Raw genomic sequence first — 16,346 nt, 5'->3', positions numbered from 1 at the left:
AACCCAACAAGAGTGATCTATTCCGGTTTGAATGAAAACTAATGTCGCCAGTTTATATAAGACCTTCCGACTCCTAGGCCCAAGATAGGCCAAATGAAACTGATTATCAGTTATAGAAAAAATCCTGATACATGGAAATGCTTGAACAATTCAACCAAAAGTAAGACATAATAATTGTGTTTAGTTTGAGCACACGGCCACGCCTACATTTCATCTCTTCAGTAGTCAAAACTTAAGAAATTAAAATGATAAAAATAATAAAAATATTGGTGTTGATATATTAATTTAATTTATTAGATAATGCGTAGTGTAGGAATAATTAAAAAAACATGGCCACTAATGCTAAATTACTATAGTAAAGCGAACTTGAAGTGAAATGACACAAAACTGCGCTATTCTTATTACTATTGCAAGTAATAAGTTGTTGGTTTGCTTTGTGATATGAATACAGTGGGAGATATGTTACGTGATTTAAGTGGGTACTTACCTTCATTTAAAATGGCAACTTTGTAGCTGTAACACTCCCAAGTGACAATGGCCTTAACACTTTCTAGATCATTAGTGGGCGGGATATGTAGTGTTGGTATCATAACACTTTGAGTGCCGCCATGTGGCGATGTGGCGTGACTTCTTTGTGCGTTCTGCAGGCGGCAGCTTTAAAAGGTGAATGAAAGCAAATGGAAGCCGCTCACTTAACACATGGCATAAATAGGGACATTTGGCGGTACAAGGGAAATAAACAATTATTTTATACAGAGTGTCCGGGGGTAAAGTGCACAAACTTTGGAAGGTGATTTTGTACATAATAATTGTAAAACCGTTAAATAACTTTTCTACATTCCGTTGATTTTTTCCCATACAAAAATATACAACAATATTACGTTTTCTATACAATCAATTCAATTTTTGTACTGTAAAACATGAAGTAATGTATCTTGAAGTTTTGAAGTTGTATATATAATGTTTGTGCATTGGTTGAATGTTTCACCTCCCGAAGTTTTGTGCAGTCTACTCCCGGACACCCGGAGCATATTCGAGTATTGACTATGCGATACGTTGTTTATGACAAAATATCTAATTGAAAGGAAATAAATGCACAATTCGTGGTGTGTTAGCGCGTCGGTACCCGAAAAACATTAAAAAGCGATTTCTGATATGAAAATGTACCTAGTTGTCATTTTGTCGTCCGGTGATGTTAGTTTTCAATTAAAAACAACAAAAATCCATCACACGTCGCCACTAATACAGGTACAGCCTAGCGAAATCCTGAGGAATCTACATCCTGGCATTATTAGTAAATAATAGGTCGTGGCTTAGATTATATTCCTTAATCTGCTAGCCGAGCAATATGATGTAGAAAATTATAACTTAATTAAATATAAACGGCACAACATGTTCCATTGACATAAATGTAAAGTTAAATAATATAAGTTTAAAAAATATAAGTATAAATACAAAAGGGCAGATTTTTTATTAATAATGACGCATCAATTATTGATAATATTTATAAATTAAAAATCTGTTATATAAGAATAAGAAGTGACAGTAATAATTCTAAATAGAATTATTTACCAACGATGCCAATCTGAACACACACATAAATAGAATAACTATTATTTTTTATTGTCCAAGAATCGAAAAAATGTAAATAAAATTTAACGTTATTAAAATAAATTTATAATACTAAAAGGTTTATATTTTTTCTTTAAATCGTGAGTAATTAAAGATACACATAATATTTTTGTGGATGTGGTTTAAATATACGAAAGAATTTCTCCAGGGAGTACTTATATTAGCCATAGATAAATGAGTTCGGGTGTGCATATCTATATTGTGTAAGCGATATATTCCATACATCTGTTTTATGTGTATAGATCATAGATTCAATGTACGATGACTCAAATAGTCAATGGTATAGATATTATCCAAATTCTGTATTGTATGCAGAGGAGTGTTAAATTGTAAAGACGTCGTAGTGTGTTTACAGTGAGTAACGGTAGTGATAATCTTATTTTTCTGGAAGGAATATGAAATATTATGAGCTGCAGAAAATTAGCAAGTGTTAGATTGAAGAAATAAAAAAATTGTAATTATGTGATCCTTTTTAGAAGTCAATTACCTTGAAACTATCGTAAAAAATGGATGCCAATATAAAATGTAAGATATAAAATCTGCTTATACCTTGCATTTCATCTATAATAATCTATATGTTACTTGTACGTGTACACGCTCACACAACTGGTCTGAGGCAGTCAACTCTTAGATCAGCAACATCATTAGCTGTAGGCAGACTGATGGAACCTAAGCGCAAGCCAAATACTAAGTTTGGTGATCGCGCTTTCGGAGTATCTGGGCCTAAGGCTTGGAATAAACTCGATCGGAACTAAGATCTATAACAAGTCCAACAGAATTCAGTACTAAAAAAAATTTACCCTTTTAAGCTGTCATACCCTTAAATTAAATATACCATTCCTGAGAGTAAGTCCAATTATATCCAACTTTCTAATTATGTCCTAAATACTGTTTATAAATTTTGCTCATAAACAATTGTTAATGTTAATTAAGTATTAATCTCAAGTGACCTACCAGGTAATTATGGTAGGTACTGTATATATATATATATAGTTAGTAGATCATTTTAGAATCGTATTTTATTGCACAAAAACGGCGCTATATAAATCATCCAAACATTATTATTATTATATTCCTCGTGTGTAACAAGGTTCACGCAGCATCCAACATCTCAGTGCCGCCAAGTGGCGTTCAATTCACGGATCGTTTAAACATGAAACAGGAAACTGCGCCGGGGTTCACAAATTATGCGTGAAACTTCCTCAGATTCTATTCCGGTCACGGGATTAACAAATACAGTTGATATTTGCCATCGTTTCTGTGATATTTGGTAAATAAACGTATTTAACGCGAAAGAATTTCTGCGATATAATATGGGGTTAGCGTTTTTAATGTTAAGGTATACCGACTGTTCGAAACCAAAATAGTACACGCCACCAGACTTTTCTATTTAGGAGAAAAAAGTAGTACAAAAATCATCTAGATATGTAAACTTATATTGATTAATTCTTTGCCTTACATGATAATAAGGTAATTTTCAATTTCTTTCACTGTCCTGACTCTGAGATTGAGAATACTGAGATTTGTCACTTTTTATTTTATTTTTTTTTTATTTTTTTTTTTTTTTTATAAATTTAATTTAGATTAAATTTGATAATATTATTATTAAGTTCTGCAAGTGTTTTAGTTTTTTATTATTGTGACAGCTGTTTCGGCTTACAAGGCCATTTTCAAACTGTGGTTAGTCCACACTGAGACGACGTTTTTATACTATTTCAAATGTAAATTTTGAAGGTGCATACATTGATTTATTACTGGTTACACCGATGACATGATCTATTGTTGGTTAAACCAATCTATGTTTTCCCCTCAGTAAATGGTAATGGGTTCTTAATTATTTACTAATGACTTTATTGATATGAATTATTTGGGTGCATTATACTGCTTGGATTTTGTGAAAATACTGAGAAGTGGTGAGTAAATTATTTTCCGTACTTTATTAATTAGTGTTAAATTTGGGTCATTCGTTCGTTTATTGATTTCTAATTGTTCAAGTAAATTTAATCTAATGCCCTTTTTTTCTATATGCAATGGTTTAGGACCCTTGTTGTTAAGTGGGGTATGATTATTCACCAAGAGATGTTCTGCGAATTTTGAGGATGTGTTTTTATTATTATAACATCGTATATGTTCTTTGAATCTAGTTGAGAATGCCCTCCCCGTTTGTCCGATGTAAGTGGCGTTACAATCGGCGTGGTCACATTTTAATTCATATATGCCACTGTTATTGAGTATAGGGATTTTACTTTTAGAGTTTTTAAGGCTTGTTCCTAAATTATTGTTTGTTCGAAAAGCTATATTTAAACCACATTTTTTAATTTCTTTTGCAATTTTTTCAGATATTGGGCCGAGGAATTCGAGACATGCAAATTTTTCTATATTTTTGTTATTTACCGGATATATTAAATTGATTTTATTTTTATATTTCTTATTTTTTATTATTTTTTCAATGTTATTTGCCTCATAGCCGTTATTAATCGCGATCGTTTTTATCGTTTCCTTTTCTTTTACAAAGGAAGACCGAAATATCTTTTTAAATTTTTAGGTGCCTAGACTTAGTTTTCAGGATTTTTTATTGCTAAACAGTTTGGAAACACGGTCGCTATTTTAGATAGCAAATCTGCTACTGTATATTTTTAAACCCTCAAATGCACTCGGTCATATTAATGATAGTAAGGAGTTGCAATCAAATCATTCTACTCCATCTTTGATAGAATTTTATCAACTGGGTTTTCGGAAATATCTACTACAAGTAATGAGATGCCAGTGCCAAATATTATTTACAGCAGACCGTTAACCTTATTCTTCATATAATAAACAATACCTATGCCAAAGAGTGGATCTCAATTGAAATAAAAATATATAAGATGGTATTTATACATTTCCACGTACTTGTAACAAAAAGTTCTGTGCTATTTATGCTATTCTAGAGGGCGGACGTGGACGTCCAGTGGGGCGCTCCAAACACACATAGTTTTCTAGGGGGCGGACGTGAACGTCCAGTGGGCCGCTCCAAACACACATAGTTTTCTAGGGGGCGGACGTGGACGTCCAGTGAGCCGCTCCAAACACACATAGTTTTCTAGGGGGCGGACGCGGACTTCTAGTGGGCCGCTCCAGACACACAAAGTTTTCTAGAGGGCGGACGTAGACGTCCAGTGGGCCGCTCCAAACACACATAGTTTTCTAGGGGGCGGACGTGAACGTCCAGTGGGCCGCTCCAAACACACATAGTTTTCTAGGGGGCGGACGTGGACGTCCAGTGAGCCGCTCCAAACACACATAGTTTTCTAGGGGGCGGACGTGGACGTCTAGTGGGCCCCTCCAAACACACATAGTTTTCTAGGGGGCGGACGTGGACGTCTAGTGGGCCGCTCCAAACACACATAGTTTTCTAGGGGGCGGACGTGGACGTCCAGTGGGCCGCTCCAAACACACATAGTTTTCTAGGGGGCGGACGTGGACGTCCAGTGGGCCGTTCCAGACGCAGACACAGAGGCCGCTGCTCTTGTATCGCAGAACAGGGACGCCAGAAGGCACCTTTATGGGTGCGATTTATGGGTCCGATGTATGAATCCTTGCTTTTGTTGCCTTGGATATGAATTATCACCAGAGATTATCGTGGCCAAAAGAGTGCTTTATTTTAGGGTATTAATGAAATGTTGCACTACGTTCTTCTGTGGCCATGCCATGCAAACTATATATAACTGTGCATGCCATTAGCCACAGTGCCACATCTGCCCTGATGATGGACACTTTAATGCTGTCTGAAAAGTTGGCTAAAGAACGAGGTAGCGCAACACGGCATAATACCCCAAAAATAAATCACTATAGTTATTTTGCTTTATTTCATCTTCTTATTAATTTATGAATCAAGAGAGTATTTTAAGCGTGATTGAGAACTCCTATCCCGGTATCGCGGGAATATTTAAATTAATTAATTGCTGAGATTGAAAGCTTTCATATATCAAGATTTAATTTTTAACAAACCGTAGCATACCGTAAAAGTGTTGTTAATCAATATTTGTTTTTTGAAAAAAAATTTGAATTAGTTAAAATATTTTTTGCTATACAAATTTCACCGTAAAGCTGTGAAATAATGTTCAATATATTATTATCAATCAATAAATTTATACTAAAGTTTTTCCGAATACAAGAACTTGAAACCGCTAACAGTCCCAAGCTTAAGAATAATTTCGTGTTGTAGGTTCTCAAATGAAAAAGGGAAAAAATCTGGGCGTTGAAGTAGCTCAAGTAGCTGGTGAAGTAGAAAACTCTGGAACGGAGTTCTGACGTCACACATTTCCCAAGGCTTTCAGACTCGCATTGTTATATTCCTTAGTATGGGGTTTTTAATTAACTACTTTACTGTCAAACGATAAGACCATACTGCGCGCTTTTGGTTCCGAATCATAAATTGTTCATAGGACATAATAAAATCGATAGTATGAGTAATGATATTATTGCGGGTTGGAAAGTTGTAACTTTATTACTCAGATACAAGAACACAATTTTTGGTTTTCACTTTATTCGTTGTATTTTTATTTATTTCCTATTACCTATCTACGATACAGTATCACGAACCGTTACGCTTTGGACAATCTATATGTACATTCTGACCTGATTAATAAGAATAATAAATCACTTGGAGCTTTGACGTACGGAGGTATTTCTTGTAAGTTACCGAGGCAAGACCTTCACGAGCCGCACAGGTGTTATTGAAGCCATCATTACTGCGGTCAGGTATGATGCATTATTCCACCTTTGTCACCAAGTACTAGTGGCAATCTGTGACCAGTACTCGGTTTCGGCAATAGGAAACAATCTTCATCACATATAATATATTACCTTACCTTACCCATTTCTAACCATTTACCTTGGAGCGTTTAAACACTGCGGTTAACAGGTTGCACGTAACTAACCACTGCCAATGTGGTTACTCGGTTTTAACAAAAGAAATCCATACAAAGTAAATCGAACAAATTTAATTTAAATGTGATTTTCATTCATTGGATTGAATAACTATTTCTACTTCTATTATATCATACTTATCTTTAATCGTTATTTTTATCATATTTTACGTATTTCCTATTTAAAACTCTTCCAACTGCCAAAAAATATAAAATATAAAGTTTGATTTTTTGATATTTGCGTGCACACAGGATACATCATAAGAAAACCTAATAACCCCGAGGCTAGTAACTTATTATAATAAGTCGCAAATGATAAAATTTTTACTTAAAAATTAAAGAAAATTATGTAATAAAAATCACAATAAAATAAACACCCGAGTTGCCGGCACTGAATCTGAAAAATTTTCAAAATGCTGTTAAATGTACGAAATTTTAGTACAATGTATTACAAGCAAAATTATAACGATAGCCGACCAATACTTTAAAAATATGTGCATATATTCGTAATTTTGTTTAAATTTTTGACTGTTGATTTTGTGGGAATTTTCTAGGAAACCTAAAGTACGTTTATGAGTATTGTGTGAGCAACATGTAATGCTTTATTCAATATGAATTATAGAAATGGATTGTTGAGAACTGTTTTTCGCATTAATATTCGTGTCAGAAATATTTTATTGTATTTACTTGAGAAGACATCAAATTAAGTTTGGGTAAAATCCAAATAATTTGAAATATAAATAAATCCAATAGGGAATTCATTAGCCTAGTGCCCACAATGCCCAGAACGCCCAGACCATCCGATGTCCATCCTTAGTCTATCTTTAAACAGCTGCTGTCCACTGGCCGGCGTCGAAGGCTACAAAGATCGACAGTCGGGAGGGTTGGAAATGCCCCTCGCCCTCGCCTCGCATATATTATGCAATCGTGTCAGACATTATGCAAATTCCACGGGGATTTCCCCGCCTTCACTCTCTCGTTGCGGCAACAGATGTCGCCAGAGCGATCAATTGGAACCGGAGAGTGATGGCGGCCGTTGAAGTGAAATGTTACTTCTTGGACGGATACATCAAACCTGCATAATAAATCATACAGCACGAAATCAGTATGCGTTAGAAGTTGAGTACAGTGAAACAAATTGTGGAAAGCCTTCGGGCGTTTTGCGGTTAGACAATTTTAGGAAGGGAAGGGAACTAAAAGTTCAAAATTTTTCTTCAATATATCAAAAATCATCCCGTAAATACAAGTGTATACTACAATACGAGTACATCTATTTTTAGTTATTTACCTTGTTGCGCTATCTGTTGGACCGGCTATTTGCCTATTTCAAAGTAAAAATAAATGGTTTTACTCAGGATAGAACTTTCCTCCCGAGGGATTGGAGTAATTACCGCTAACACCTTAACACCGCTACCGCCAAATCCTAATTGGATAGTACTGGCATTTATTCCGTGTACCCTCTACAGTACATTTTTAAATATAATGTCGTCCAATTACAGAAAATGCATGTGTGTGCGCGTGTGTGTGCGCGTGTGTGTTCATGAGTGTGATAACGACAAGTTTTATCTCGATCGGATGTCGGGAAAATGTTTCATTTCCACTACAACTATTCCATTTCATTCGTTCATTAATTTATTCATTCTGTCAAGAAAACAAAATTGAAATCCAAATAGATGTATTTAAAATCAATTCATTTTCAAACAAGTTCTACTGTGTAATTATTCTTACTCGTAAAAATAATTACACATAACAGATTCTTTATAAATTAAGGGTTTTTTTAACAATTGAATAATAATATTATTGCACATATAAAATAAAAAAATTAAAAAGGTGTTTTACAAATCAATCTTCATTAAAATTATTTTTTTTCATCTTAGTTATTCTTTGGTTGTAGCTGATGAGCAAAATAAATTATTCTTGTGGTTACATTTTCCACAATTGCATTGACATCTTTGGGTCGGAATCCACTACCTTAAAGTCCGCATATTTTTTCTAATCTTTTGAATATTTGTGAGATGTGTTGTGAGACATTTTGCGTTTTTTTATTTTCACCTTTTTCTAATTTCTAACTTCGTCAATGCTTGTGACTTCATAGCTTGTTTCTTGTATTTCTCTCTTTCTAACCACCTATCTTACCTGGTCGTCTGTCTTCCTCGGTGGTCATTTCTGGTGCACTGGTATAAGCAATAATAAAAAACATTCTAAATTTGTATTTCTTAATTTACATGACAGCAGAACGTTTTACTGTATCAACTCTTTCCTCTCAATAAAATCATCTTAAAGTGTTTTTATATTTCACATTTCTTCAGTCCAGTAGGAACACTTGCCTTGGTCCTTATTTGCAGAATATCACACGAAGTTTTAGATTGGTATTGTTTTTCCTAACCATAGTTTTATAATAAAAAATAAAAAATCATTACAACAGATGGAAATCTTGATGAATACAAAGTGTATGTAAGCTGCCCAGTAATCCTGTCATTTTCCGAGTTTTACACTTTCACCGGTAGATGCCATTTTTACTGCACGATCTTTCAGTCTGAGAACAAACAGTACGTAATAAGTTATTGTATTCGCGGCTTATTTATGCATGCAGTGACATGTTTGGTGTGAAGCGCCGCAATCAGTGCCCTAAACGACACGTATTTTTGAAACTCTGACATATGTTTATTTAAATTCTTTTGACCATTAAAAGCATATTTTTCTGGTACCCTATAATATAACTTTTATCTTTTGAAAAACCCACTTTTGAAAAACCCACTTTTAAAAAGTGATATAAAGTCATTAGCGACGATGTAAAAAAATTTTTTTAACCTAACATAACCTAACCTAACCTACTTAACCCAGTTAAAAAAGTTTTTGTTTCATCACTTTCCATGACTTTATATAACTTTTAAAGATGTGATGAGATATCATTGTGATGATTTATCCGGTCACCATTTGATTATATGTGATGGAATATTGTATGTGGAAAATTTTAACGACATATACATTATATATTATTTTCGTGTGTGGCATATTCTATTTGTATGGCAAAACTTGTCTTAATTGTCTCCTATGACTTTTTGAGTAATTGTACAAGCAATTCGAGCACTGGACGAGCGCCCCATTCATCTTGCTATCGACCACCTACATATAATGAATTAGCACACCCCACACTACACACCCTACTACACACTACCCTGTAAAGATAGTCAAGTCAATATTAGATAACGCGATTAATAAATTCACCGAGTGTTTCGATATATATTAGGTACCTGCCCGTTTCCCGCCTGTCTCATTTTGTCCGCTGGCGCTTAAATATCGCAAAATGGCTTTAATAATGTATATTCAAATCGGGAGGCTCCTAACACTAATACCAGCAAAGCCCCGGCCTCAGGGGTTCTAGGGCGGCACAATGTGATAATATTATGAAATTTTAAACACAACTTGAACAGGAACTGTAAGACCACTGTAAGCCGGGCTGGTGCACTTGTGTTTACAACGGGAAAATGGAAGTTTCCATAAAACTTAGGGACCTGCCTAGCTTAGTTTGGGTTTGATTTCATTCATTTTACGAAAACTATTCAATATTTGCAATCAATAATTAAACTTAAGTAAAATAAGGTTAGTAGGTTTTCATAACTACAGAAATAGACTGCTGGTAAATTATAAGTTATTTTTTAATGCTAGTATCAGTTTAAGTGGCATGTATAATGACAGATAAATATTTTTGTATGCTAGTATCAGTTTAAGTGGCATGTATAATGACAGATAAATATTTTTGTATGCTAGTATCAGTTTAAGTGGCATGTATAATGACAGATAAATACTTTTGTATGCTAGTATCAGTTTAAGTGGCATGTATGACAGATAAATATTGACGATACTTTTGAAAACGAAATAATTTAAATGAACATAATACTAATAAATCTAAACGAAACATGAAATAAGGATCTCTTGTCTTACTGGAACAAGCGTCTTAAACTACTCGATTTTTATTTAATATTTATTTATTTCCTGTTTCGTTTATTAGTAAAATCTTTTTCTTCAGTGATATATTATACGTAATTGTAAAAAGCATTCACTTTGTGGCTCATCATGATTTACAATAAAAACACATAAATTTGTTTTTGACCACTATTGTTTTATTTTCACTCTACCGGTTTCGGAAGAACCCTTCCTTTGTCAGGAGAATATTAAAAACTGATCTACTACACAAAATATTGACATATACAAAATGGTTAAGTGTTTGAGGGAGGGGTGGACAAAGTGCAAGGGGTAATTACAGGAATTCCAGGAAGAACAGAGCGGTTAACTGGAAATATGTCTAGAATAGGACTATATGACAGATTAATTTGGTTATTTATTATACTGGAGTTATTATTGAGGGATTTTCTGATTTCAAGTGCTTCTACATTATCTAATTTTTTGCCTTTGTTACTACGGTGAAGAATTTTAACCCCTGTATCTTTACTAAAAGTATGATCGGTGGAAATGAGATGATTGGCAAACTCTGAAAAATTATTGTTATTTAAACATCTTAATTTTTCCGTGATTCTAATATTTATATTTCTAATTGTCTTACCTTTGTAGAACGATGGACAATCATTGCAACATAGTTGGTAAATGCCTGAGTGGCTAAATTTGTGATCTTTATCTTTAGTATTTTTAAGTAATTTTCCCAAATTGTTATCAGTATAGAACGCGGGTTTAATGTGGGTAAGCAAATTTTTTGTACTAAGTGAAGAAAAATTGGATATGTATAAGATTTAACGCCATTGAAAGGGATTTATGATTTTATTATTAGTTTCAGGTGTACCAAATAAAAATGTATTCGTCGAAATGAGTTTAAGTTTCTTATTCAGGATTTTATCAATTAAGTGTGTCGAGTAATCATTATTTAGAGCAATTTGTTTTATTTTTGACAGTTCAATTTCAAAATTAAAAGCTGATAGTGGGATTTTTACTAAGCGGTGTACCATTGAATGATAGGCAGAATGTTTGTGTGATATCGGGTGGTTTGACGTGTTATGTATAGTTATATCCGTGAATGTCGGTTTGCGATAGATGTTAAATTCAATTCTATTATTTATTGAAGTTAGTGTTAAATCCAGAAAATGAATCGATACATTACTGCCTACCTCTACAGTGAATTGAGTGTTTTTATGAAATGAATTTATAAGAAGAAGGAATTTAGTTAGTTGCCGCTCTGTTTCCGTCCAGATAAAAAAAAATATCGTCTACATATCGTTTGCAAGTGAGAACATTATTTAAAAGTGATGTATTATACGATATATTATACGTTGACGGATATAACCTTGAAAATAAATTAGAAGAAAAATATTACTGAAAAATCTTTTCAGCTATATAACACTTATAGAAGTAGAAATAATTAGCATATTGATCAATTTTCTCTTCACCCACTAATACAAACAAATATTGCTTAAGTTTATTCTTGAAATTAATTTTCCCAGCGTTAACATATTAAATTATTCTTTTAGCATAAAAAAAATAAACATCTGTACAATATTACAAACAATCACACCTGCCATAAAAAAATGTCCAGAGTTTGTCGTGAATCCGCTGTGCGGTATGCAAAGCCTACACATACGCTCTGATGTTTCCACAGCGGCCTTAGATCCAGAGGGTTGCAATGCGGGGATCTAATATTCATTGATTCCCATGGAATATTCCCTAGCCGTTTACCCGACCGCTGCATAAAGGGTAGACTACATACCGCAAATTGCAAAACCCACACACAAAAAGGTTATCTACTCACAAAATGTATTTAGGTAATTTCGATCACCGACCAGTATTGCATGAAAAATAAGGTTAGAGTATTGTTGAGGAATGAAATCATTGGGTTAGTCAAAACAATAAAACTTTAGGCAAATCAACTTCAACATCATAAATATCGTATGAGCTATTTTGGAACCTTTTTAATATTAAAAAAAACGGGTGCTAACAAAGTATGCATTAGCCCTTAAGAGACTGCCTCCAATACCGGTGATCCATCTTTAATTTTTGGTGACCTTTTGAAGTTCTTATTCGTGTTCGGAAGACTCCACATTAAAGATCATACTTATATGTTTAGGAAGTATGTTTCTTGGTATTCGGATGTTCAAAATATCACTTAAATCTAGGGTGGTCAACCCGCGGCCCGCGGGCGACTTGCGGCCCGCTGGGTGTCTATTTAAGGACCGCGGAGCATGTACACACTTTTTTTCTTTTAGTGTACATAAAACCAAAAAAATCATTCCACCGTTCGTAGTTCGTATCATATCTCGTATATGGAAGTATATCAGTACATTGATTCAATTATCAGTATTGCGCTTCTTGCAAGTACTGCAAGTCTTTCAAGTCTTGGACATCTTTTGGTTACAAGTGCGAAATACAGATATTTATTCATACTTTTACCAGTTGTTCCAAGTATCAAAACGAGATAGTACCTCTCACCTCTGGTACGGCCCGATGGGAAATCTCATTTCTAAAATTTAGCCCGGTTGCCGAAAATGTTGGCCACCCACGACTTAAATGATTGATAAAAAAAACTTAGGAAAAAAATCTTATAAACTGCACTTTTAAACTGTTAATGGGGGGAAAGAAATGCCACAAATGGAATAATTATTTCGCACTCCGTTGGTGTAACTTATTTTCGGTAAATACGGGAGAAGAAAATAAAGTTTTAAATAAAACATTACTCTCAACATAACATTTGTTACGTCCCTTTCTATTCCGCGGTTGTTCTCGTTAAGGGTGTTTCACAATGGGGACCATCCAAAGGATTTCAACTTCGAATAGACAATTTAGTATTCAATTTTAAATTTTCGCGGAAAAGGAAAGAATGAACGCGGTAGTGAACATACTTCTTTATCGAAGTGTCTTGGATTCAGATGTAAATTATACAGAAAGGAAGAAAATGTGCTTCGACATATCCTGAATATATTCATAACATCCTAGATCCGGATACCTGACTAGATTATTATACATGCCACATTGAAAATAGCCTGAACAAAGGATTTGGTTTCCGCTATTGCTTCAGTGCAAATCCTTTCAGATAGAATTTTGATTAATCGGACCGTCGTGAATTATGACTTTGCTAGCCTTTGACTGATACTGACTGATAATTGATAGTGATAACTCAGCGAATGTTGTACTCGTATGTTAGTTTTCGAATTTATGGGCTGCCAACTAGCAAATAGAAAGAATTTCCAAATATTAGAATATTTTAATTCGTTCTTCCAGATTTTGACAGACACCCAGCCATTTTTTATTTATTTTTTTAAAAATTTTTTATTGAAACATATAAACAAGGTTACAATTTTTTTAACAATATATCAATCACTCTCCTAATAAAGCAGCTGCTTGTGTTTATGAGAGGACAACAAAAATATTTTAACATTTGTTTAAATTAAACAAAAAATATTAGTAATAAAACAAAAAATAACAATAAAAGTAATATTTTACATTTATGACATTTTCCACGGGGAAAGGGTAATCTTTGTCATGTTTAAGATCGACAATATTTTTACTTCTTGTAAATTTTGATTAAGAAAAAATTATTTTAAACCCTCTGTAATCATACAATGTTGATGCTGATTTCATTAATTTGATAATGTTACTTATAATCGCACACGACTTAATTAATAGTCCCGATCTTTTCAATGGTCTGTTATACCATATTCCAAATGACCACAACAAGGAAGTCATTTACTTTTCATCTCCATCTTCGCAAAACCAAATCTAAACAAAACTCAAATTTACAAACCCACAAATTCAATTGACATAAATTTATATAAAATAAATTATTTTTAACTCGGCTATATGGGAAGCAAAGTATATAAATTACACAACCTCACTCAAACCAGATCACTCAATTTACCTTTTCAATCTCCTCCCGTTCTTCATCCTTTTGACCTAATAACGACCTAATTTTGACCTAACGTATTCTGTAACAGTTTTTTTACTCATTACTCCTTTATTTTATTGGTTAACTATTAGACTGGTTCGTAAAAATCAATTCGTTCCTTTCCAACCAATTTAATTAATTAAATTATCAAAGTATATATACCAATACCAGTGGTATACTGCAAGGTCTCATTTAAGCCCACTTTTGTTTTTTCTGTTTATAAACGATAATGTCAATATTTTTGCGTATTATACAAATGCATTACTTTTCGTTGTAATGCTTTTGTATTTTACTTTAAAACCGCTGAAGATTGCGTCTGTCCAAAATGCTTGGCTTCATTCTTCGAAATTCTGGAGGCTTTAGGAATATTGCGTCAATGAAAATGTTGTACGTATCTTTAGTTCGATGTCAAGTCAAATATAACTCGATGGCCTTAGTTAACCTTTAACCTTTTGAGTTACATTCAAGTAGCTATTTGAAGTTCGCGGGTTCAAATCACGGCGCGCGCAAGTAAATTTTTTATGATGATTTGTTTTATTTCACTATTGCTAATTAAAGTAATATAAAGTATTCTTGTGGTACGTTCCAGAGTGGAAGATATGTTCAGTATCGCACTGGTATAAGATCGCCATTCAGAATTAGAACGTTGCTTGAAATCACTTTAGCCATTTTGGTGACAAGATCTGAATAACCAGGTACTTCCCCACCATCCTCCTCCCCATCTCCTTCCCCTCCTCAATACCTTCAGCCTCATGACAGACCCCAATCGGGGATGCGATAGTCTCACTGGTTTCAGATGGGAGCAGTTGGGATTCTTGTGAGGAATTCAGATAAAAATTAAAAAATAAACTCAATCTGGTCACCCCATTTTAAAATAACTCGGATTCAATCGAAAAAAATCCACATAAATTCCTGAGACACATTATTTAATTAATTTTGAACTCGGCATAAACTACAATTACTTGATAAAATATTTTTTTATTAACGCTCTCAGACCGAAGAATTATTATCAGATTTATTTTCAAAATTGTAAGTGGTAGAATACACAGCCCTGCTTTAATTAACATCATTGAATCTCATATACCTACGAGAGCCAGAGTGTGTGCCAAGACCGAGTCGTTTGGCAGTCCGTCCTCTCTGCCTACCCCTGCGGGGAAACGGCGTGATGGTTAGTTAGTTAGTTAGTTAGCCACTCGTTCAAAATCTTGTTTGAATATAACAACAGTAGAACTGGGCATTTCAAACACTCGCTTGTACCTAGATTACATGAAGTTGGTAATAGATATGCAGATGTGGTTGATCTATTTAACTGCACGGAGGGTAGGTACAAGAAAGCTATACTATCATTTTTTTTTTCAATTAACGTTTTTTTACCCCAAGTCTACTTACACTTTTATATTATATTTTGTATGTACTTTTATATCCTTCTTGAGGTTGAGATTAAAATAAGCAAAAAAAATATATAAACCCTATTTTAAATATTTTCTCACTCAACTGGTCTTTCCCGTCTAACGATATTGTAATTCTAAATTCTGATAAACTCCGCCCACTCTTACCCCTCCCCCCTCCTTCGACTTCTTCTTTCCAATTGTAATCTATATTTAATTTTTGACTTCGGTCTATACTTACCTCTGATGAGGTGAACTTCGTTCATGAAACATGTATTGGTTGTATATAATAAGTGATGTAAATAAAGTTCTTTGTTTTTTAATAAAACAAAGTTTAATAAGATTAAATAATTTTATCTATTTCCGTTGTATATCAATGCATATGTACACAATAAATGTAAACATTATATTTATTTATTAGACAATTTGCATAGCGCCGCTTTTGTGAGTTATCACCTCAGGGGGGGCTATATTGTAATAACCTACATTTATTAATAAATTTTTACTCTCCTGATGAAGGTGAATATA

Source organism: Hesperophylax consimilis, chromosome 4, assembly GCF_061612785.1.
Source record: "Hesperophylax consimilis isolate HC1 chromosome 4, BYU_Hcon_1.0, whole genome shotgun sequence".
Classification (NCBI taxonomy): Eukaryota; Metazoa; Arthropoda; class Insecta; order Trichoptera; family Limnephilidae; genus Hesperophylax; species Hesperophylax consimilis.
The sequence above is the reverse complement of the archived record's forward strand: the minus strand, read 5'-3'. Positions refer to the sequence as shown.